The following is a 22731-nucleotide window of genomic DNA, read 5'->3' on the forward strand; positions in this document are numbered from 1 at the left end:
TGCTTGATCAGCAGTCATATGAGCATTAATCACAATATTCCATATATGTTTAGATAACCAATGACAGAGGAGCTAGACAATATGATAATTAACTAACCACCCCTGACAACCCCTAACCACTCCTTTCTATGTGAAAATATAAAACTATGTATGTACAATAAAGTATCAGTATTGATGGAATGTTGTTCTGTCACAGTTGTGTACAGTCCATTCTTGATGAGCGCTCAAAATACTCAGTCTAATTGGGAGCGGCCACAGCACACACAGGGATATATTTATCCAACCCTAATATTTCCATAACAGAATGGCGCCCAACGGCTCGGATGAAACGCACACGTGGACCCACTACTGACCGGAACGGAAGCTATGGCTGTGGCCTGGCACAGGGGCAGGAGACTGCGCAGCTCCATAAGTAAGGTAAGAAAATGTTATCATCTTACCTGAAAGTCCCCTGTGCCCAGTCCTTGTCTATGCTTCTTGCCGGTAAGATGTGGTCACAAATTCCCAGGTAGTGTAAAAAATCCGTAGCCACGAATCCACCCTGGGAGGTGTCTGCTGTGGACCGTGTATGTGTTTGTGTAAAATCCGAGAGAAGAAGGAAAAAGTGACTTTTGTTTGTGGTTGCTGAGAAACAGACCGCAGGAGGTCAAATCGCTCGATAAGTTATTGCAGGATTCCCGTGCATAGGAGGAACACGCAGAGTTCCGGGGCAGGTAGTCCCATGTTCCAGGCACGGGTAGTGATAACTTAAGAGGGCTACTGCAGATTCCCGTAGTGCCGGCGATCCAGTCAGGACGTCCGGACCGGGGTGGTAGATTTCCCGCTTGTTGTGCTTCTCAAGCACTCAGGTGGCCCGGGCGCAGGTGCGTCCAGTGCGATTGGCAGTAGTCTGTTCCCAGCGCAACCTGCATGTGTCACAGAATTTAAAAGGGCATCTCTCGGATTGTCTATCTGTCTGTTTGTGTCATGTACTATTGCCGCTTTAAGAAGCAGAAATAGTTCTCTTGTCCGAACTTCCTCTTTCTCCGTGCTGTTTAGCAGAGAGATATGCATTGTAAATCAAACTGTCACATTTTTTTTTTTTTTTTTTTCCGGACTGTTTTCAGCTGCAGTGCTGGGTATGTGTAGTTTTTTTGTGAAGAAGTGAAATTTAAGTTGTATCTATCATTTTTTGATGTGACCTAAAGAGATTCTAAAGGGAAAAAAAAAAAAAAAAAAAAAAGAGAAAAGCCGTTTTCATTTTTAATTTTTTTTACTCTCTTAAAGGGTCTTTCTTTTTGCGGCATTTTAAAGTTTTTAATTAAGTTTTCCTCAATCTTCAATCTCTTTACCTTTTTATTTTTTTTTTATTTATTTTATTTTTGAAAAAAAATTTTTTCCTCTTGTATCAAAGTTTTGAGTTTTTGGTTGTGAACTAAGTTTTTGAAGGTTTTTCTTATCGTTTTGAGTTTTACTTAGTGTTTTATATACTCATTTTTAGAAGTTTTTTTTAGTACTGTTTTCTTTTCTCATTTTTGTGTGTTTTTCATTTTCATTTTTTGCTTTTGCCATGGGGAATAGAGTGGCCGAGCAACAGGAAAGTCAGTAGATAGTGACAGAATACGAAGGTGTTAAGTATGTGAAGATTTTTGGAAGGTATAAAGTACGTGAAATTCATTAGAATGGCAGACTTCAAGCTGCGGAGTGGCATGACGTAGAAAGGAAAATAAGGGAAGTTACAGTAGCTGATGTTAGATTGCTGAATACTAATACATGGTATGAAGTGGCAGCAGAGCTTACATCGTTTAGATGGTACAGAAAGTTATATGAGCAAACCAGGAAGTGATTTTTGTGGGTATGAGACGGGAGAATCTGCGCAGTCTGCTTTTAGCAGAATCCATGGTATAGGTAGTTATTTTTGCACAGTATGTGGTGCGCCCCGTCTCTCCCTACAGGGAGAAGGCATAATTGCTCCTCTCTATTATTCTTGTTGTTCTCATCTATCCTCTTTCTTTTTTCTCTGTCAGTCTTTTCTCTCCGCATTCTCTCTCCTTTCTCTCTCCTCTCTCTCCATATTCTCTCTCTCTCTTCCCCTCTCTATCTCTCTCCTCCATACACTCCCTCTTCTCCTCACCCTCCCCTCCTACTATTCCTTTGTCTCACTCATCACCCCCTCCTCCTTCTTCTTCCTTTTTTTTCCTCCGTGTTGCCGGCTGGGCCAACGCCCAATTCAAACAATATGGTGCTTACAGCACAAGGTGTCCCTGGCACAGTCTAGCCATTGCCATTTGTGATATCGGGGAAGGAAGGTGAAAGCCCCCCCTACAGTGGGCAGCCCCAGACATATCAGGCAGCAGTCAGCTCAGCCCTGGGTGCAGAGGGGGGAGGAGTGATATCAGAACGAGCTCACTGACAGATCCTCCGTTACCTCATTTCACAGTCAACAATATTGTAACCCTTAAGGTTTTACATGAACTTTGATATCACTATGTATTGATAATGTACAGCTTCAGCACCGGTCAGAGCTGCCTACATCCACATTCACACCAACATGAAACTATAATCCTAATCCATCATAGCTTCAGCAAGGGGGGAGACATCCTCACATAAAAAAAAAAAAAAAAAAAAAAAAAAAAGCAACTTCTAAGTCCAAAATCAGTCAGTGTATGACCCCGGTACAAGCCATCACAACTATTCCTCTGATGAAGATGAAGAGGGAACATCATACATGCTGTCTAGTACTAGAAAAGAAACCCACAGGCACCAAGAATGCAGGGGCAGATAGAGGCACCACCATTACACTATGTGCACTGCACTTCAAGTCAGATGACAATCTTCCAGACCCAGGGATGCATCCCATGCCATTTTACCGAAGAATGTAGCAGAAGCAGCAAACATATGCAGCCACCTGGAATGATCTCTGGGCCATGAATGAAAATAGAAGCAGGTGATGCACTCTGGCCAATCATGAAGGAACAATTCAAACTTCCAGCAGAATCAGATGTACATGCTTGGGAGTCAGGGCCACAGCTAATATAACAGCTCAGAGAGTGGGCCAAAGGCAGATTGGCAGGACAAGCCAAAACCAAGAGCCAAGATAAGACAGAGTCTGTAAAGAAGTTTCATTGCAGAGTAATGCAAGTATTCCAAGACTTGGGCTTCACCATTCATGACCAGATACACAGGCCTTTGGACATGGACTGAGACAGCCAATCAGGAAACCACTGATAGTGGCTAGGCCTAGGAACAGGTCAATAGCAGTGGACTGACCCAGAAAAAATGTTTTATGTGCGCCTAGGAGACTGTCTATTGCCGATTGTCACCAAAACTGCCGCCATTATAGCACCACAAAGAGCGCGAAGAAGGAAACGGGTGCCGTGCTGCTGAGAACGCTAGAAGGGGAGCCAGAGGTGAAGACGCTGCAAAGTGCCGACCAACACACCAGAAGAACCGCTGCAGACTCCAGAGAGGAGACACCGACCTCAACAAGGTTAGCAAAGGGGAGAAGCTATGTTGGAGCAGGGGGAAGAAGTGATGGCAGATGCAGCCGCAGCCCCTGTAACGCCCCAAGACCTTGGGTTGGATGCAGCCGCCGGTCTCATGGCACCCCGGGCCTCGTCACGAATGCACCTGCAGGCCCCGTCTTACCACCGCAGCTTCAATCAGCAGGCCGGACCCCGCTGCCGCTACAGTACCCATCATGCCGTTGTCCACAGTAGCCAAAAGGATTGAGTCTCAACCAGGGGTGCAGAAGACAGCCCCTCTCATGGTGACTACTGACCTGGAAGCGCAACCACCCTACAAAGACAGAAAAAGTGTCAAGTGTTACATCTGTGGCAAGTTTGGCCATTTCCAGAACCAGTGCAAAGCACCCACGCCTCCATTCGGAGACCAGCACTCACGCCCCCGAAGAGACTGGACCCATGCAACCCAAGAGTTGGTCCAGAGAAACAGGTCAAGGAGGAAGTGCAGAAAGCAGTGAAGTACCCCGTCCATAGGACAAAGGCAAGCAAGCCAGGCCCGCAAGACACTATGCTCCTGACATGTAAAACTTCATCTGCAGGACCAATACCTCAAATTACCTTTAAAAGTGGATGGCGTTGTCAGATCCAAAGTGGTGCAGCCAGAAGTGTGATGACACCTGTGGAACTCGCTGATCCCACCTGCCTATCAGAATCCTCTGTGTCTCGCATGGGCATTGATGGTCAAGTCAGACATTCTCAGCTTACAAAGCCACTGAGCGTGTGCACTCAGCCAGGACACTCTATCCTGTCCCAGTTTGTGGTGTAAAGGACCTGCCACTCAACCTGCTGGGAGCGAACCTACTGCAGAAGCTGAAGGCAACCACAGTGTTCCAGGAAGATGGGACAGTGACACTTTCTTCATCCCTGACCCGAGAAGAGTCATGCTGGCGGCCCTACAAGAACATTAAACAATCGAGGCCTACCCAAGGAGGTACTGGATGTAGTACCAGAAAGTCTATGGTGTAAGGGACCCCAGCACGTGAGAAAACCTCAAGTTGCCCCAGTACGGGTGTCACTCAAGCCATGTACCCCGTGCCCTCGTAAGGCCCAGGCCAGGCCTAGAGTCAAGCTGCCTCTGACCAACTGAAGGTCTACCTGGAAATAGGAATCATTGTTCCTCGCACATCGCCTTGCAATACCCCGCTTTTCCCCGCCAAGAAAAAGACTGTAAAAGGAGAGCCAGCCAAGTTCAGAATGGTATATAACCTGAGAGCTGTGAATGACGCCACAGTGTTTGAAACTGCAATTATGCCGAATCCGCACACTCTGCTCTCAAATGTGCCTGCCACAGCAAAAGTGTTCACAGTGAACAACCTGGCTAATGTTTTCTTCAGTGTTCCCCCTCATCCGGAAGACCAGTTCCTGTTTGCCTTAATGCACCAGGGGGGACACCACACATGGACAGTGATGCCACAGTGGGCCCAGAACAGCCCTTCACAGTTCACCAAAGCAATGTCCACAGTTCTCACCAACTGAGTCACAGAACAAGCAGAAGTAACCCTGCTACAATACATGGACAATCTACTCCTTTGTGCAATTGACTTTGACACGTGTAAAGCCCATTCCTTGTATCTCCTACTCTACCTGGCGGAGCAGCACTGCAAGATCTCAAAGAACAAAGTCCAGTGGTGTCTGAAGCAAGTTACGTTCCAGAGACACTGTATTGCTCACCAGGCGAAACACCTGACAGATGACCGGAAGACCACAGTAGAGAAGATGGTCCCTCCGACAACTCCAAAGGTGCTACAGGCCTTCCTTGGTCTAGTTTCATATTGCAGAGCCTGGATCCCTGATGCTTCCGTCCTAATGCAGCCTCAGTGTGAATACGTCAGTGTGACCCCGTTCCTCCAGACAGATGTGGCCTTCAGTTCGTTCAAGAAGTTAAAAGGCTCTGTAGTCTCAGCGCCAGCACTAGGCCTATCCGACTACAAGAAGCCATTCCATCTCTACTTGATGAGAAAAGAAGGCCTTGCTACTGGAGTCCTGACACAGCTTCAGGGGGGAAAGCAGAGACTTTCGGACTACTTTTCAGCTTGCCTGGATCCAGTTGCAAGGGAAGCCTCTTCCTCCCGCATGAAGGCAGCAGTTGCAGCACACGCCCTCCTGGACAGGACTACTGACATCAGTGGAAAAAACCATTGGAAATCCTGGCTCTGCATGACATCTCAGCAATCCTCAACCAAACCCAGCTAAAACATCTCTCCACCGCCAGGCATCTTCGCCTCCAGTGCTCTCTACTCCTGCCCAACAATGTCACCATCTCCAAATGCACAGTCCTCAATCCGCCCACTCTACTCCCACTCCCAAGGGGGGATACAGATACGGATCCTCAGATAAAAAGTCTGATCAAAATCTGCATGATACCTTCTGCAGGGATCTGAATTTGCTCCGGACGGATGACCATGATTGCTTCAGCATCATGCAACAGGAAACAGCAGGACTACCCAAGGTGGCAGAAGAGCCACTGACCAACCCAGAGTTGATCCTCTATGTGGATGGCTCCAGATTTGCAGATGATGAAGGAAGATTCCACACGGGAGGTGCAGCGACCAGCAATCAAGAGATCCTGTGGTCCAGAAGTCTGCCGCCCAGTCTGTCAGCCCAGGAAGCAGAACTGATAGCGCTGATGAAGGCCTACCAGATGGCAGAAGACAAGACTGAGAAAATGTTTACCGATTCAAGGTACTTGCATGGCATAGCACACGACTTCGGACCCATCTGGGCTGCAAGGGACTTCATAACAGCCAGCGGAACAACCGTGAAGCATCAATGGAGCCATTAAGGACCTGCTGAACACACTTCAACTTCCAAAAGTGGTGACAATGCTAAAAGTCAAGGCGCATGGAAAACTGAACACAGTAGGGGCACGAGGCAACAACATGGCGGATATGACAGCCAAAGAAACAGTCAAGGGAAGACAATATGGACAAGTGGAAGAGGTCGTAGAGCCGGACGGCTACTACAGGACGGCTGAAGACAGGAAACCTGACAAGATGACATCCTGGGATCTGCTCAAAAAAGTTGCAAGAGCAAGCCCCAAAGGACAAGAAGGAATGCTGGATGCAGAAGTGAGCAACACATGAAGAAGGAAGGGTATACTAAATGGACTACAAACCCTGTTTACCCCGAAGCATGCACCCTATGGTGGTCCAGTAGGCACTTGGGCCCACACACAGATTAAAGACACAGATGAATGATCCGATTGGTGCTTACTGGTTCGCTCCAGAAATCTCCACCCTAACAGCCAAGTTCATAAACAGCTGTCTGACCTGTGGCAAATGCAACCCTGGAAGAATGAAGAAAGTTCCCACACATCAACTTGCCAGACCACTGTACCCCCTTCCAGAGGATCCAGATAGACCACATCCAGATGCCGCCAAGTGGAGGATTCGAATATGCCCTTGTGGTCGCGGACGTGTTCTCAGGATGGCCAGAAGCTTTCCCAGTGAGGAACCAGTCAGCAAAGACTACTGCAAAGAAGCTACTCTCAGAGACGAGATATGCAGCTATGGGGTCCCAGAAGTGATAGAGAGTGACCAGGGACCCACATTCACAGCAAACCTCACATGAGAGATCTAGTCAGCAGTAGGGTCAGACTTAGGCCTACACACTCCCAATCACACTACTCAGTGTTCAGGCACACTCCCAGGGGCCCAGGAAAGCTGTTACCATATGAAATTTTGTTTGTGTCTAGTTCCAGGTTAGGGGTATCCTTTCCCTCAGCAGCTGACTGTGTAATATGATACTTTGTCTGCTTATGTAATTGAAATCACCAAGAAACTTGCTAACATCCATTCTCGAGTTTTTTTCTTCATTGCCAGATCCAGATTCAGTGTCCGGTATGCACTCCTAGAAGCCAGGAGACTGGGTGTTGGTGAAAAAGCTTGTAAGGAGAACACCACTCGATCCCAGATTTGATGGTCCTGTTCAAGTGCTGCTGATGACACCAAACTCTGTGAAACTGGAGGGAAGACTCGCTTGGATCCACTCATCGCATCGCAAGAAAGCTCCCCTACCAGAAGATGACACCCAAGCCAGAATGATGTTGCGGCCTGACCGAAAAGATGACCTACCTGATAAAGACTACACATCGCTCACTACACATGCTATTGACTAAGAGACTGATTGCAACGAACCCCCGTTAGGGACAGATCTCCTGACCGCCCATTTGCGAAAAGTCTGTATGGAGTGGGGCACAGGCGTTAGGCTTGTGTCAGTTCGCCAACAGCACAAAAGAGTTGCAGCGCTTTGGGACAGGAGGCTAGGATTAGGGCAAGTGATATCTAAGGGGGGCTTGTGATAGAAATATATATATCATGTAGATCTCACTTGCATGTATACTCCTCTATAATCAAATATATACTTATATGCTCACAGCTAATATATATATTATAATCAATGGTTTAAAATGGCTGACAAACTGATATAAGCCAGACAGATTATATGGGGTTTTCCACCCCTAAAAGCAGAAGAGAGTCAGATGTTTGGTGACTGCTGGTCAGGTGTCTCCACTTTGTCCTAGACAGAGAACTCGAGTTTAGTTGCTTGATCAGCAGTCATATGAGCATTAATCACAATATTCCATATATGTTTAGATAACCAATGACAGAGGAGCTAGACAATATGATAATTAACTAACCACCCCTGACAACCCCTAACCACTCCTTTCTATGTGAAAATATAAAACTATGTATGTACAATAAAGTATCAGTATTGATGGAATGTTGTTCTGTCACAGTTGTGTACAGTCCATTCTTGATGAGCGCTCAAAATACTCAGTCTAATTGGGAGCGGCCACAGCACACACAGGGATATATTTATCCAACCCTAATATTTCCATAACAAACCACCAGCTGTATCCAGAATCAAACTTGGAGCTTTTTATTTGCAGCTGCTTGTATGCTACTAGATGTGAAATGTTGGAGCTGTGGGGGAAATTTATTATCAGCTTCTGTGGGAGAAATGTGTTAACAACATGTTATGTGAATGAAATTTGTAAGCTGATAATGTAGACTGTGGCCCATGCCCTGTGGGTGACATTTTTAACTGGACTGGAAGTAGCAAGCCTCAGTCTTTGTGAAGCCACTGTTAAAACTTTTATGTTTTTAATTTACTTCCTATTTTACCTTGATTGCTATGGTGAAAGAATCCAATTAAGTCATTTTCCTATCCGTGATCTTGGGGCATTGCCGCAATGCATTCTTGGGACCGGAGTGCGAGGAGCGGGAAAGGCTGCAGCGGATTTCGGAAGGTGAGAATATAATGTTTTTTGTTGTTTTTTATTATTTTTAACATTATATCTTTTTACTATTGATGCTGCATAGGCAGCATCAATAGTAAAACGTTGGTCCGGAATGATCGCTGATTGGTCGCGGCCTTCCAGGCGTGACCAATCAGCGAAGCGTGGTTTAAATCCCGTGCCAATTCGCGGCCGGACAGCGCCAGCCGCTGATTGGTCGCGGCCGGCTGGGCGCAACTAATCACTGAGGCGTGATTTAAATCCGGCACCAATGTCGCTGATTGGTCGCGGCCGGCCGGGTGTGACCAGTCAGCGAAGCGGTGTTTAAATCCCGCGCCAATGTCACTGATTGGTCTCAGCCGGCCGGGAGTGACCAATCAGCGAAGTGGTGTTTAAATCCCGCTCCAATATCGCTGAACGGTCGCGGCCGGCCTGGCGCGAGCCATCAGCGAAGTGGTGTTTAAATCCCGCGCTAATGTCGCTGATTGGTCGCGGCCGGCTGGGCACGACCAATCAGCAAAGAGTTGTTTAAATACCCGCGCCAATGTCGCCGAATGGTCACGGCCGGCTGGGCACAACCAATCAGCGAAGCGTGGTTTAAATCCCGCACCAATTTGCGGCCAGACAGCGCCTGTCGCTGATTGGTCGTGGTCGGCCGGGCGCGACCAATCAGCGAAGCGGTGTTTAAATCCCGCTCCAATGTCGCTGAATGGTCGCAGCCGGCCTGGCGCGACCAATCAGCAAAGCGGTGTTTAAATCCCGTGCCAATGTCGCTGATTGCTCGCGGCTGGCTGGGCACGACCAATCAGCGAAGCATGGTTTAAATCCCACACCAACGAGGCCGGACAGCGCCTGTCAGCAACATTGGCGCGGGAATTAAACAACACTTCGCTGATTGGTCGCAGCCGGCTAGGCACGACCAATCAGCGAAGCGTGGTTTAAATACCCACGCCAATGTCGCTGAATGGTCGCGGCCAGCCTGGCACGACCAATCAGCGAAGCGTGATTTAAATCCCGCGCCAATGTCGCTGATTGGTCGCGGCCGGCCGGGCGTGACCAATCAGCGAAGCATGGTTTAAATCCCAAGCCAATGTTGCAAAACAGTGGTACCGGAGCATCGCGAGGAGCAGGAAAAGTTGCCACGGACGACGGAAGGTGAGAATATCACAATTATTTTTATTTTTTATTATTTTTAACATTATATCCTTTTACTATTGATGCTGCATAGGCAGCATCAATAGTAAAAAGTTGGTCCAGGATGGTCGCTGATTAGTCGCGGCCAGCCGGGCGCACGCGACCAATCAGCGAAGCGTGGTTTAAATCCTGCGCCAATGTCGCTGATTGGTCGCGGCCGGATGGGCGCAGCCAATCAGCGAAGCGGTGTTTAAATCCCAAGCCAATTTGCGGCCGGACAGCGCCTGTCGCTGATTGGTCACGGCCGGCTGGGCGCGACCAATCAGCGAAGCGTGATTTAAATCCCGCGCCAATGTTGCTGATTGGTCACGGCTGGCTGGGCACGACCAATCAGTGAGGCGTGATTTAAATGACGCGCCAATGTCGCTGACCAATCAGCGAAGCGGTGGGACAGGAGCATCGCGAGGAGCAAGAAAAGCTGCCGCGGACACCAGAAGGTGAGAATATCACGATTTTTTTTATTTTTTTTATTTTTAACATTATATCCTATTGATGCTGCATAGGCCGGGCGCGACCAATCAGCGAAGTGGAGTTTAAATCCCGCGCCATAACCTGTGATGACGTAGCGGTCTCGCGAGACCGCTAAGTCATCTGGGTAATTTCGCAATGCACAACTGGGAACGGAAGCTGCAGAGAGCATCGCGAGGAGTGGGAAAGCTGCGGAGGCAACGGAAGGTGAGAATAGCATGATTGTTTTTTTTTTTTTTAACTATTTTCAACATTATATTTTTTTACTATTGATGCTGGCTATGACACACTGGCGCTGACTGGAGGAGAGTAGGGAGGGGGCACTGACTGGAGGGGAGTAGGGAGGGGCCAATTTGCAGCCGAACTAAGTCTGTCGGCCGCGACCAATCAGCGATGCGGGATTTCCGTTACAGACAAACAGACAGACAAACAGACGGAAGTGGACCTTAGATGATTATATAGATAGATTGGGTTACGGTCAAGTTCGGACCCAAACCCAACTATTTACTGTATGTTCATCGAACCAGGCTTCAAACCCCTATCCACGGGGTTGCTCATTTCTACTTGTGAAATATACTGTTGAACTTGGTTCGTGTGAAATTTCATTGGTTTGAAATAAAAAAACAAAACAGGCCTGCTACAGGTGTAGAAATTTGGTTGTTCAAAATTTGCGTATTGTCACATTTACTGTCGAACTTCGGTCTGTGTGAAATTTCATCTCTCTGAGGCTACTTTCACACATCAGGCTTTTTGTTTCAGGCACAATCCGGCAATTTTTGGAAAAAACGGATCTGTTTTTTTTTTACGCTGGATCCGTTTTTTCCCATAGAGTTGTATTAGCGCCAGATTGTGCCTGATGGCCAGACGTTTCATCCGTTTTTTTCCGGACCGTCCAAATAGTCGTTTCCGGCGGACGGAGAAAACATTCACTGCAACGTTTTTTTGTCCGGCGGAAAAAAACCGCACAATGACAGAATCGACCAAAACCACATGAAACGGAAGTGTGAAACAATGAATCCAGCGCCAGGATCTGGTTTTCAAAGCATTTTCCATACACAGCATGCAGATTTTCCATTCTGGTCTCTCTCTCTCTCTCTCTCTCTCCTCCGAAGCAGGAAGTCAAAAATCCATGCGCAGTACAGATGGATGGATCCAGCTAAATAACGGATCTGGCGTCAGTTTTTCGCAATTTGTGCCGGATCAGTTTTTTTTACAAATTGGCCGGATTTAGCCTGAACACAAAAAACTGATGTGTGAAACTAGCCTTATAAAACCAAAAATTGTCCTTCTGCCAGTTTAGAAATACAGTATGGTGTTCCAAAATTGATTATTCTCATATATACTCTAGAACTTGGTTTGGGTGAGGCCACCCTGGCACGGCACATGTTTTACTGACGCCATGGATTGCTGCTACTACTTCTATCAGGGTTTCCTCAATCTTGTACACCAGTTCCTGCAGCCCCTTGTGCTCCTTCTCATCCTCCATCTCCGATGTGCTATCTCAGAAAGCGTCGGCCACATCAGGTGGAAGTTCTGCAGCACTGCCTCAACGAAGTGGCAACAGGCTCTGCTAAAGCTAATTTGTTTAGGTGACAAACCACACATGGTGGGAGAGTTATTTAAAGCAGTAACAGACCAGACAGATCTGTGTTTTTTTTGCTGCTGAACCTCCAACCATGCAACGTCATGTGTGGTAATGTTCACAAACTGTTGGCAGCTGTGAAACTTGGCAAGCTCACACACCTGCAGTACATGCTTGGCCAACATGCTCAACTAGATAGTTCAACAAGTTCTGAAAACATACCCAGATTTGACAGAGATTCTGGTCAAGCTACACCATGTCAGTGCTCATTTCCACAAGTCAGCTACAGCGGCTGCCGCTCTGGCATTACTGCTACAGCGCATGAAAGTGCCAGCTCACCAATTGGTGTGCAATGTGCCCACGCGCTGGAACTACACACTGCACATACTGGCAAGGCTTTGTGAGCAGCAGAGGCCAGTTGTGGAATACCAGCTCCAAAATGCCCATTGGTATTCTGGTCAGCCTCCACTGACTGACATTTGTGTGGTTCTCCAAGGCTTTGAGGATTGCACAAAGATGGTGAGCAGTGAAGACACGATATCCAGTGCAACAATCCTGCTTCAGTCCCAACTTAAATAGACGCTGCTCACAATTAAACATAAAGCATTGCATGAGGATCAGGTGGAGAAGAAGGAAGACATGAGACAGGGAGATACTACCCAGCCCAGCCCAATCTCATCTATGCAGCGCAGACTGGGTAACATTGAGGAGGTGAAGGCTAAGGAAGAGGAGTAGGAACAGGATCTAGAGGCTAGCACAACAGAGGCTAGTACCCACACAACCTTTGTCCCATCTCTCCTACATGGATGGGGTGAAGAGGGGACTGAAGGGGAAGAGGAAGAAAGAGCAGATGGAGAGTCATCATCATGGTGGAGACAGGGAACATCAGATGGAGAGTCATCATCATGGTGGAGACAGGGAACATATGGCTGACTTTCCCATCACTCTTTCCCATCACTGCTTTTCCCATCACCCTCGTGTTACATTCATCTTGGACTAAAAAAGAGTACTGGTAGTTCCCCCTGCTAGACCCATGTGACAAGGAAAACTATGCATCTCTTCTTTCTGGTGCCATTGTGGAAAAAATTTGCATCCGACAACACCAGCGGCAGGGGCAAGCTTCCTTGCCCAACCAAGGAGGAGAGGTGAGGGAGACACACACCAAGTGCAGCCAAGGCAGGGGTACACTGTCAAAGGCCTGGGTCAATTTCATGCACACCCTCTGTCATGTCGGACGCTGTTCACACTAGGGCGTCCGACAGACAGTGGTAAGACAGTGGTAATTCCTCGTTCATCCACTATATGCTCAGTGGCGCTGGCTAGATTGATCCAGATTGTCTGGGGTTAATCTGGCTGGTACTCGGGTTGGAGGCTTAGTCACGCCCATTGCCTTTAAATAGTTTTGCTCGGCTTTGGGCATCACCGATTATAGCTTGTGTCTTGTGCCTGGTGATCTCGGTCTGGAGTGGTGGTCTAGGAGAGGAAATATCGTATCTGGTGGTGTGTTATCCTTTGTTATATTTCTCCTTCCTATATTTGTATTGTTTTGCCCTGTGCACATTATAGTGTTTTCCTGTGTGTCTGTGGCGTGGTGCATTTTTAGTTTTCCCTGTCTGTGCTTTCTGTAGGGGTTGGTGTGAGGTCTTATCACTGGGTGGCGGGTGGAAGTTTCAGCTTAGTACTGAAACAGGACTCAGGGTCAGGCCTGGTGGCCCAGGCATGCACACCTTCAGTGTAAACTCTGGGAGAGGGACAGACAGGGTTTCCCTAGTTTGAGGGATATTGCAGGGGCCCGGGTAATCAGCTGTAGTCTACCCAGAACCACCGTAACATTATAATCGGCCATATTTTTTGCATTCCATGGATCCCATGACTTCCATCCATAACCTGCCAGTTGGAGGCGCTGTCCCTGCAGGTCACTGAGCTGAAGGGGGCAGTTCAGCAACAGGGTCTAGTAGTATCTAATGTGCAAGCTGAATCTGCAGGCAGAGTTGCTGAGCCAAAGTTTCCTTTACCTGAAAAGTTTGCTGGGGAACGCAGTAAATTTGTTACTTTTCGTGAATCCTGTAAACTATATTTTCATATGCGCCCGATCTCCTCAGGTAATGAGGCTCAACGTGTGGGCCTGGTGTTGTCATTACTGAACGGGGATCCTCAAGCATGGTCATTTTCTTTACCATCTGATTCTGCTGCATATAACTCAGTGGAGAGTTTTTTATCTGCTCTTGGACTCATTTATGAGGATCCTGACAGAATGGGTCTAGCAGAATCTAAAATTTGCGCTATCCGCCAGGGGGAGCGTATGGCGGAGGATTACTGTTCTGAATTTCGCCGCTGGGTGGTAGATACACAGTGGAATGATCCCGCGCTGCGGAGCCAGTTTGTTCATGGGGTTTCAGGAAGGGTTAAAAAAGCCCTTCTGATGTACGAGACTCCTGCTTCTCTAGAATCCGCTATGAGTCTTGTTATCCGCTTTGATCGCCGTCTGCATCAGGGGGTGCAAGAGACGCCCCCCATGGGAGAGAGCGTAGGTACACGTGAGGTTGCTGCAGGTGAGCCCACGGAGCCTATGCAAATCGCAGGGGTGTCACATGTGAAGCATCTTGCCCCTTTGCTCAGGAAGCAGAGAGCCTGTTTTTGCTGTGGTAAAACTGGTCATTATGTTAATACTTGTCCTCTGCTATCTAAGAAAAGTGCAACGGCGGAAAAACTACTAAGCTCAGAGGGTGTGGAGGAGGCCAATCTGAACTTATGCATATCCTCCATTGTGGTTTCTCAATGCATGCTCCCTGCCAAAGTTATGGTCGCTGGCAGAGAGCTGCCAATCACTGTGTTTGTGGATAGTGGTTCTGCCACTAATCTTATTGATGAGGAGTTTGCGCGCACAGCCGGTTTCAGGATCAAAAAACTGCCTCATCCTATCCAGGTGGTCACCATCAATGCCTCTCCTCTCCCACAGGGGGAGATTACTAAGTTTGTGGCGGAGGTTAAACTCCACATTGGGGTCCTACATTCGGAGCAAGTTACATGTAGGGTGCTCAGAAATCTGCCTGCACAAATGGTTCTGGGTTTTCTATGGTTGGCTATGCACAGCCCGGTGATTGACTGGAAAACCCAGGACATCATCCAGTGGAGCGGATTCTGCCAGGAGAATTGCCTGGCCACGTGTGTGTCAGCTATGACTCCTAGTATTCCTGAGTCTCTGCTGGATTTCGCAGATGTGTTTTCTGAGAAGGGTTGTTCAGAATTGCCACCACATAGTCCCTATGACTGCACTATTAGGTTAAAACCAGGGGCCAAATTGCCAAAAGCTAGGATGTTTAACATCTCTGGTCCTGAGAGGCAAGCCTTAAAAGACTACATCGCTGAGAGTCTGAGCAAAGGGTACATCAGGCCTTCGTCCTTGCCTGTGGTAGCAGGTTTCTTCTTCGTTAAGAAGAAAGATGGCGGTTTATGCCCGTGTCTGGATTTCAGGGAGTTAAACCAGATTATGGTTCGTGACCCATACCCTATGCCGCTGATACCCGACCTGTTCAATCAGGTGGCTGGTGCTAGGTGGTTCTCTAAACTTGACCTCAGGGGGGCGTACAACCTCATAAGAGTCCGTCAAGGGGATGAGTGGAAAACGGCTTTTAATACTCCTGAGGGTCATTTTGAAAATCTGGTGATGCCATTTGGTTTGACAAACGCGCCTGCTGTATTTCAACATTTAATAAACGATGTGTTCTATCATGTCCTGGGAAAATTCGTTATTGTGTACCTTGATGACATTCTCATCTATTCATGCGACCGTGATACTCATTTAGAGCATGTTAGGCAGGTGTTACAGCTACTCAGAGAGAATAAGCTCTATGCTAAATTGGAGAAATGTGTATTTTCGGTTCAGGAGTTGCCTTTCTTGGGTTATATTGTGTCCGCTTCTGGGTTTAAAATGGACGCCGCTAAGGTGCAAGCGGTGCTGCGTTGGGAACGGCCTGATAACCTAAAAGCGCTCCAGCGGTTCCTTGGGTTTTCTAACTATTATAGAAAGTTTATCAAAAACTTTTCTACCATTGCTAAACCGCTCACTGACATGACAAAAAAAGGTACCGATTTCTCCGCCTGGTCTGAGCCTGCTGTGCGCGCATTCGAGTTTCTGAAGAACAGTTTTGCTTCAGCTCCCATTCTGGTGCAACCGGATGTATCAAAACCATTTACCCTGGAAGTCGATGCATCTGAGGTTGGAGTGGGGGCGTGCTGTATCAAGGCTCATCCTTGAGCGAGTTGTGTCCATGCGCCTATTTCTCCAAGAAACTGTCGCCCGCTGAACGTACCTACGATATCGGCAACAGGGAGTTGTTGGCTATCAAGTTGGCTTTTGAGGAATGGTGACACTTTTTGGAGGGGTCGGTTCACCAGGTTACTGTTATTACCGACCATAAGAATTTGCTTTATTTGGAGTCAGCCAAGCGTCTGTCCCCCAGGCAGGCTCGCTGGGCATTGTTTTTCACGCGGTTCAACTTTTTTGTTACTTACCGACCTGGGTCTAAGAACACTAAGGCGGATGCTTTGTCCAGGTGTTTTCTGGGGGGAGAACCTCAGGAAGAACCGGTACCCATCCTCCAAAAAGGTGTAGTGGTCTCAGCTCTCACGACAGAGGTTGAGGCTGAGATTGCCGAGGCTCAGGAGGAAGTACCACCAGAACTTCCCGTTAACAAATCGTTTGTACCGCTCTATCTTCGCCTAAAGATATTGGCAGAGCATCATGATGCTGTCCTGGCTGGTCACCCAGGGTTTAGGGGTACTTTGGAGTTGGTGTCGCGTCGGTTTTGGTGGCCCAAAATCCGACAGGACGTGGTCTCATACGTGTCAGCATGCACCACGTGCGCTAGGGCTAAGACACCCCGCTCCCGTCCTGCTGGCACACTACTTCCTCTCGAGGTACCCAGTAGGCCATGGACGGAGATCTCCATGGATTTTATCATGGACTTGCCCTCCTCAGCTGGGAACACGGTCATCTTGGTGATTGTTGATCGGTTCTCAAAAATGTCGCACTTTGTGTCTTTGCCTTTGTTGCAGGTATTTGTGCAGGAGGTGGTCAGACTTCAAGGGGTCCCGTCTGACATCGTGTCTGATAGGGATACTCAGTTTGTGGCAAAATTTTGAAAAGCATTTTGGTCACGGCTGGGGATCAAGTTGTCGCATTCTTCGGCATTTCATCCTCAGTCAAATGGTCAGACCGAGCGTATGAACCAAAATTTGGAGCAGTACTTACACTGTTTTGTTTCTGAAAACCAGGAGGAGTGGTCGATGTTCCTTCCTTTGGCTGAGTTTGCCATAAATAATCACTGCCAGGAATCTTCTGGGGAGTCTCCGTTCTTTTGTGTTTACGGGCACCATCCTCAATTTTGTACTTTGAGTCAGGAGGCTCTTCCGGCGTCCCGGAAGAGGACCTGTTAGGAGCACAACTGTCTTCCATCTGGAGGAAAGTGAAACAGCGCCTGTTGAGCATGGGTGCAAGGTACAAACGTGTGGCTGACAGTAGACGTGTGCCAGGTCCGGACCTGAGTGTGGGTGACTGGGTGTGGTTCTCCACAAAAAACATAAGACTCAAAATACCATCCCTTAAATTGGGTCCTAGGTTTATTGGTCCGTTTAGGGTCGCCGCCATCATTAACCCGGTTGCCTACCGATTGGAGCTCCCTACGGTATATAAGATTCACAGCATGTTCCACAGATCGTTATTAAAAAAGGTGGTGGGTTCTGTGGATGCGGCGCCGATGCCTCCTCCAGTCTTGGTGGATGGCAGTTTAGAGTTTGAAGTCTCCAAGGTGGTTGACTCTCGAGTGGTGCGCCGCACGTTACAGTACCTGGTACACTGGCGTGGTTATGGGCCGGAGGAGAGGTCTTGGGTACCAGCCTCGGATACACATGCGGACCGGCTGGTCAGTATGTTTCACCGCCGCCATCCGGACAAGCCGGGTCCTATAAGTCATGAGGGCCCTGGGGTCCCTCGTAGAAGGCGGGGTACTGTCATGTCGGACGCTGTTCACACTAGGGCGTCCGACAGACAGTGGTAATTCCTCATTCGTCCACTATATGCTCAGCTAGATTGATCCAGATTGTCCGGGGTTAATCTGGCTGGTACTCGGGTTGGAGGCTTAGTCACGCTCATTGCCTTTAAATAGTTTTGCTGGGCTTTGGGCATCACCGATTATAGCTTTTGTCTTGTGCCTGGTGATCTCGGTCTGGAGTGGTGGTCTAGAAGAGGAAATATTGTATCTGGTGGTGTGTTATCCTTCGTTATATTTCTCCTTCCTATATTTGTATTGTTTTGCCCTGTGCACATTATAGTGTTTTCCTGTGTGTCTACGGCGTGGTGCGTTTTTATTTTTCCCTGTCTGTGCTTTCTGTAGGGGTTGGTGTGAGGTCTTATCACTGGGTGGCGGGTGGAGGTTTCAGCTTAGTACTGAAACAGGACTCAGGGTCAGGCCTGGCGGCCCAGACATGCACACCTTCAGTGTAAACTCTGGGAGAGGGACAGACAGGGTTTCCCTAGTTTGAGGGATATTGCAGGGGCCCGGGTAATTTGTGGTTGTATCTTTTTGTATGTTTATAAAACCCAATAAAACTTTAAATTTGAAAAAAAACCAGTAATGCCTCTCTTATCAATCTCCATGCTGTTGTTTACTTGCAATGATTGTTTTTAGCACCAGGCGATTATCATTGCTGGACTACCTGCCAGGTAGTTCGACTGTATAGTCTTCTGTGATAAGCAGTTCAGGGTCTATAGTCAATGTACTGTACATACAGAGTCTGGTGTGGGCGGGGTTAGCTTTCTCAGTTCTGCTGCATTGCTAAATCTCAAAAATTCTGATTGGGTCAGAACGGCTGCATCCAGTAATCTAAGGCTAGTTTCACATTTGCGTTAGTATCCGCAGCGTTTAATCTGCAACCGCAAATTAAGGAAAAACCGCATGGAAACACGTACAAATGCAGCGTTTTTTAGACGCATATGGTAATGCATGCGGTTTAAAAAACGCTGCGTTTTCATGCTTTTGCATGCGTTTGCGTTTTTTGTCAGCATGGTGGAAAATTTTACAGGAGAAAAATCTAGATAACCAGACACCACCAATGGGACTACAGAGGGCGTGTATTATGGGATATCTATACAGTATATAGACCCTAGGACTGCTGAAATGTTAACAGTGTGCTACTGTATCCTGTGTCATGATGGATCTTCACATGGAGAGCTTTTATTTCAACCTGGATTTAAGCATCAAGCTGTTTCTTGCCTGTGCGTTTGCTTGGGAGCAACAATGAAATCGAGAAAGACAGAGAAGGACACGGTGTCGGCATTTTTGGAGGCACCCCATTATCAAACTCCGAGAGAGCCGTGGAGCCTATCACACGCTATATGGCGAGCTTAATGCCAACCCGGACAAATTCCTGAAATGTACCCGGATGTCACAAGTCACAAGTCACAAGTCTCCTTTCGGGATTTGCTTGGCTGTGTCCAAGGAGCCATACGGAGACAGGACACACAGCTCCGTAGAGCGATTCCTGCAGAGGAACGTCTGATGGTTACATTAAGGTACGTAATAATTCTAAACAAATGCCAGTCATAATTATTGTTGGTCTGACATGTATTCTTTGTATTTTCCTTTATGTCTTAAGCAGAACAACACCATAAATAGAATTGATTGTAATTTATTTTTTATTTATTTTATTACAGATTTCTGGCAACCGCAGAGAGCTTATCATCCCTCCACTTCCAGTACCGGCTTGGAATTTCCACCCTGTCTGGAATAGTAGCGGACACCTGCCGGGATTTGTGGAACATTCTCCGGGATGAATTTATACCCATACCCACCGAGGACATGTGGATGGGAATTGCAGAAAAATTCTGGAGTGTGTGTGATTTCCCCAACTGTTTGGGTGCGGTGGATGGAAAGCACATGTGCATTATCAAACCCGCCAGAACTGGATCGGAGTACTTCAACTAAAAAAATATTTTTATGTTGTGCTCATGGCAATAGCAGATGCGGACTGTCGCTTCATCGCCGTGGACATTGGAGCTTTTGGCCGTGGCAACGATTCCCAGACTTTCAAGAACTCAGATATGGGCCGACGTGTGTATGGCAAAAATTTAAATTATCCACGGCCACGACCTCTCCCCAACACTCAAGGCCCACCGATACCATTTGTTATGGTTGGGGATGAGGTCTTTCAGATGTTTGAAAACCTACTGAAGCCATATTCCAGTCGGGACTTGAACCACACTAAAAGGATCTTTAACTACAGACTGACCAGGGCCCAAAGAACAATAGAGTGTACCTCTGGGATTCTAGTCTCAAAATGGCGCATTCTTGCAACAGCCATTAATCTAAAAATGGAGACAGTCGATGAGGTGGTCACAACCTGTGTGGTTCTCCACAATTACATTTTGGATAAGGAGCAACCCAACATTGAACTGGATGAACCAGTTGCAAACACATTGCCAGATTACCAGCATCACCCGCTGCAGTCAACTGTTGAAGTTGGCCACATGCAGAACCAATTTGTTGCCTTTTTTATTCTGATATTGGACGTGTGGCATGGCAGGACAATATTGTGTAAAATGTCCTGTTGGGTTTGGGTCTGTACCAGTTATGTTTTAAATGTTACTAATATTTGTTGTTAATAAACTACGTGTTTTGTCATCTTGAGCGTGTCTCCTATGTATTTCATTTATCATTTATGGTGCGGGGTATTGATATAATCCACTTGGGGATCAGAGGGGGGGATTATAAAAGAATGCTTGCACAGGTAGAGGCCAAGTGGATTGTGGTCTTAGATACCATGACCCCAAGAGGACTAAATGAGTCACTTTCCTTCTCCTCATTTCTTTAAATGTACACTGTAGATAGTGATATTCAGTATACTTTTTGAGATAAAAAGAAATATTATGTCCTCTGATGTCCTGTCCTTCCCCTGGGGTTTGGGTTTGTAATTGTGTTTTTAAATTCATTGTTTTTAACTTCTCTTTTTTCTCTCTTTATTATTACCCTTTTGTTATCCCAGGCATATTTTCTCTACTGGACTTCGTCCATTCACCCTTGCTCTGCCAGTAATCTTAAATACCACGTTCTTCAGAAATATCGGCTTACAAGCTACAAAGATGGGACATTATGCAATGTATGGACTGTGGACTGTATTGAATTATTATATTCCTTATATTGCTGCTTTTTTTATGTTCAGTGTGTATACATTCCTCTATGAGCCCTTATTCATGTAAATGTTGCATATTTTATGCTTATTTTCCTTACGTTGTTTATCATTGGTGACACAGTGGGTGCGCGCATGCGCGCCGCGGTGCCGACCCTCGGCTGTGCAGCGGCGCGTCTTCACCCTTGTCCATGGGCTGGGGGATTGCTCCTCCTCCCCCCTTCCATGTGATGACGGTGACGCTCTGCTCCTCTGGCCGGGGATCTGTAGCCGCGATGCCCATGCGCCAACATCCCCATCTGTGATTGGCCGGCCGATGTCACATGCCGGTTCAAAGTTCAATATAAGGTCCTGCCTGGGCTAATTATATGTTATTCCCTTGAGAAAGCGGGGCTTGTCACCCGCGAAACGCGCGTCGGGATCCGCACACCCGACCCAGGACTTCCCCACGCCGACTGCCCGGTAAGCATTATACCCTGAGGGGATAGTTACCGCCATAGTTTTGCGCAGTGACGCATGCGGCTACATATTCAATGCTGCCTGGATGCGGCTTTGGTCTTGCACTGTGCACTTTATGCCATGTTTTGAAACCACAATGTGCTTAGCACCTGGTAGCCGGGCACGTCTGTTTGGGAGTCCTGTGTTCCCTCTCCTGGGGTCTTCTCCTGCTATCTATTGTATATTGTGTGTTATGGTGTCATATACTTATTAAATAAAAACTCTTTATATACTTTTTAAAAAAAACCGGGTTACTCTTTTCTTCTCCTGAATTTCATTATATCATATTGAGTGGTTTGCTTTTTCTCTCCTTTTTGTCGTGTCATATGCTTTTAATGACATGTGTGGCATTGATATTATGCCATTAAGGTTTTGTTACCTAGTATCTATTGGATGCAGACTGAAGAGATGATGGCTGTTTACAAAACAGATCTATACTCATCAAGTCAGGTGTCAGAAATAATGAATTCATGATTCACAAATAGCAGCCTCATGAATTCACTATTTCTGACACATGTTCAGGTGAGTATAGATATGCCTTGTATGACCTCCATCATCCCTTCACTTTGTGTGAACTAGATTACGTACACAGAAGAGAAAATGGAGGTTATACAAGGCAGTTCTCTACTCACCAGGTCAGGTGTCATAAATAATGAGTTTTTGGACACATGACCTGTTGAGTATAGTTCTGCTTTGTATTACCTCCATTTTCTCTTCATTCTGCAACACAAAGTCACAGAGTAAGCAAAAGAAAGAGATTATGGAGAAAATACAACTATTATTTTTTTAGGCCACCTCATATCTCTATACCAAACACACACAAAGCTGCAGTGTTGTACTTACTAACTAATAGAGCTATGAGGTGGCAAAAAAAATAAAGTGTGCAGTGCAGTGCTTTATTCGGCGCACGGTGTGTGTTGCCGGCGGTGAAATACACAATTAACCAAATATTATTGGGGGCAAAAACATTATTATTTTTACGCAAAAAAAAAAAAAAATAACTGCGCCTGCTTGGGGTAGAGTGCGGAAATGGGGGGTATGTAGCTGGGAAGCTTGACTAA

Source organism: Ranitomeya variabilis, chromosome 6, assembly GCF_051348905.1.
Source record: "Ranitomeya variabilis isolate aRanVar5 chromosome 6, aRanVar5.hap1, whole genome shotgun sequence".
NCBI lineage: Eukaryota > Metazoa > Chordata > Amphibia > Anura > Dendrobatidae > Ranitomeya > Ranitomeya variabilis.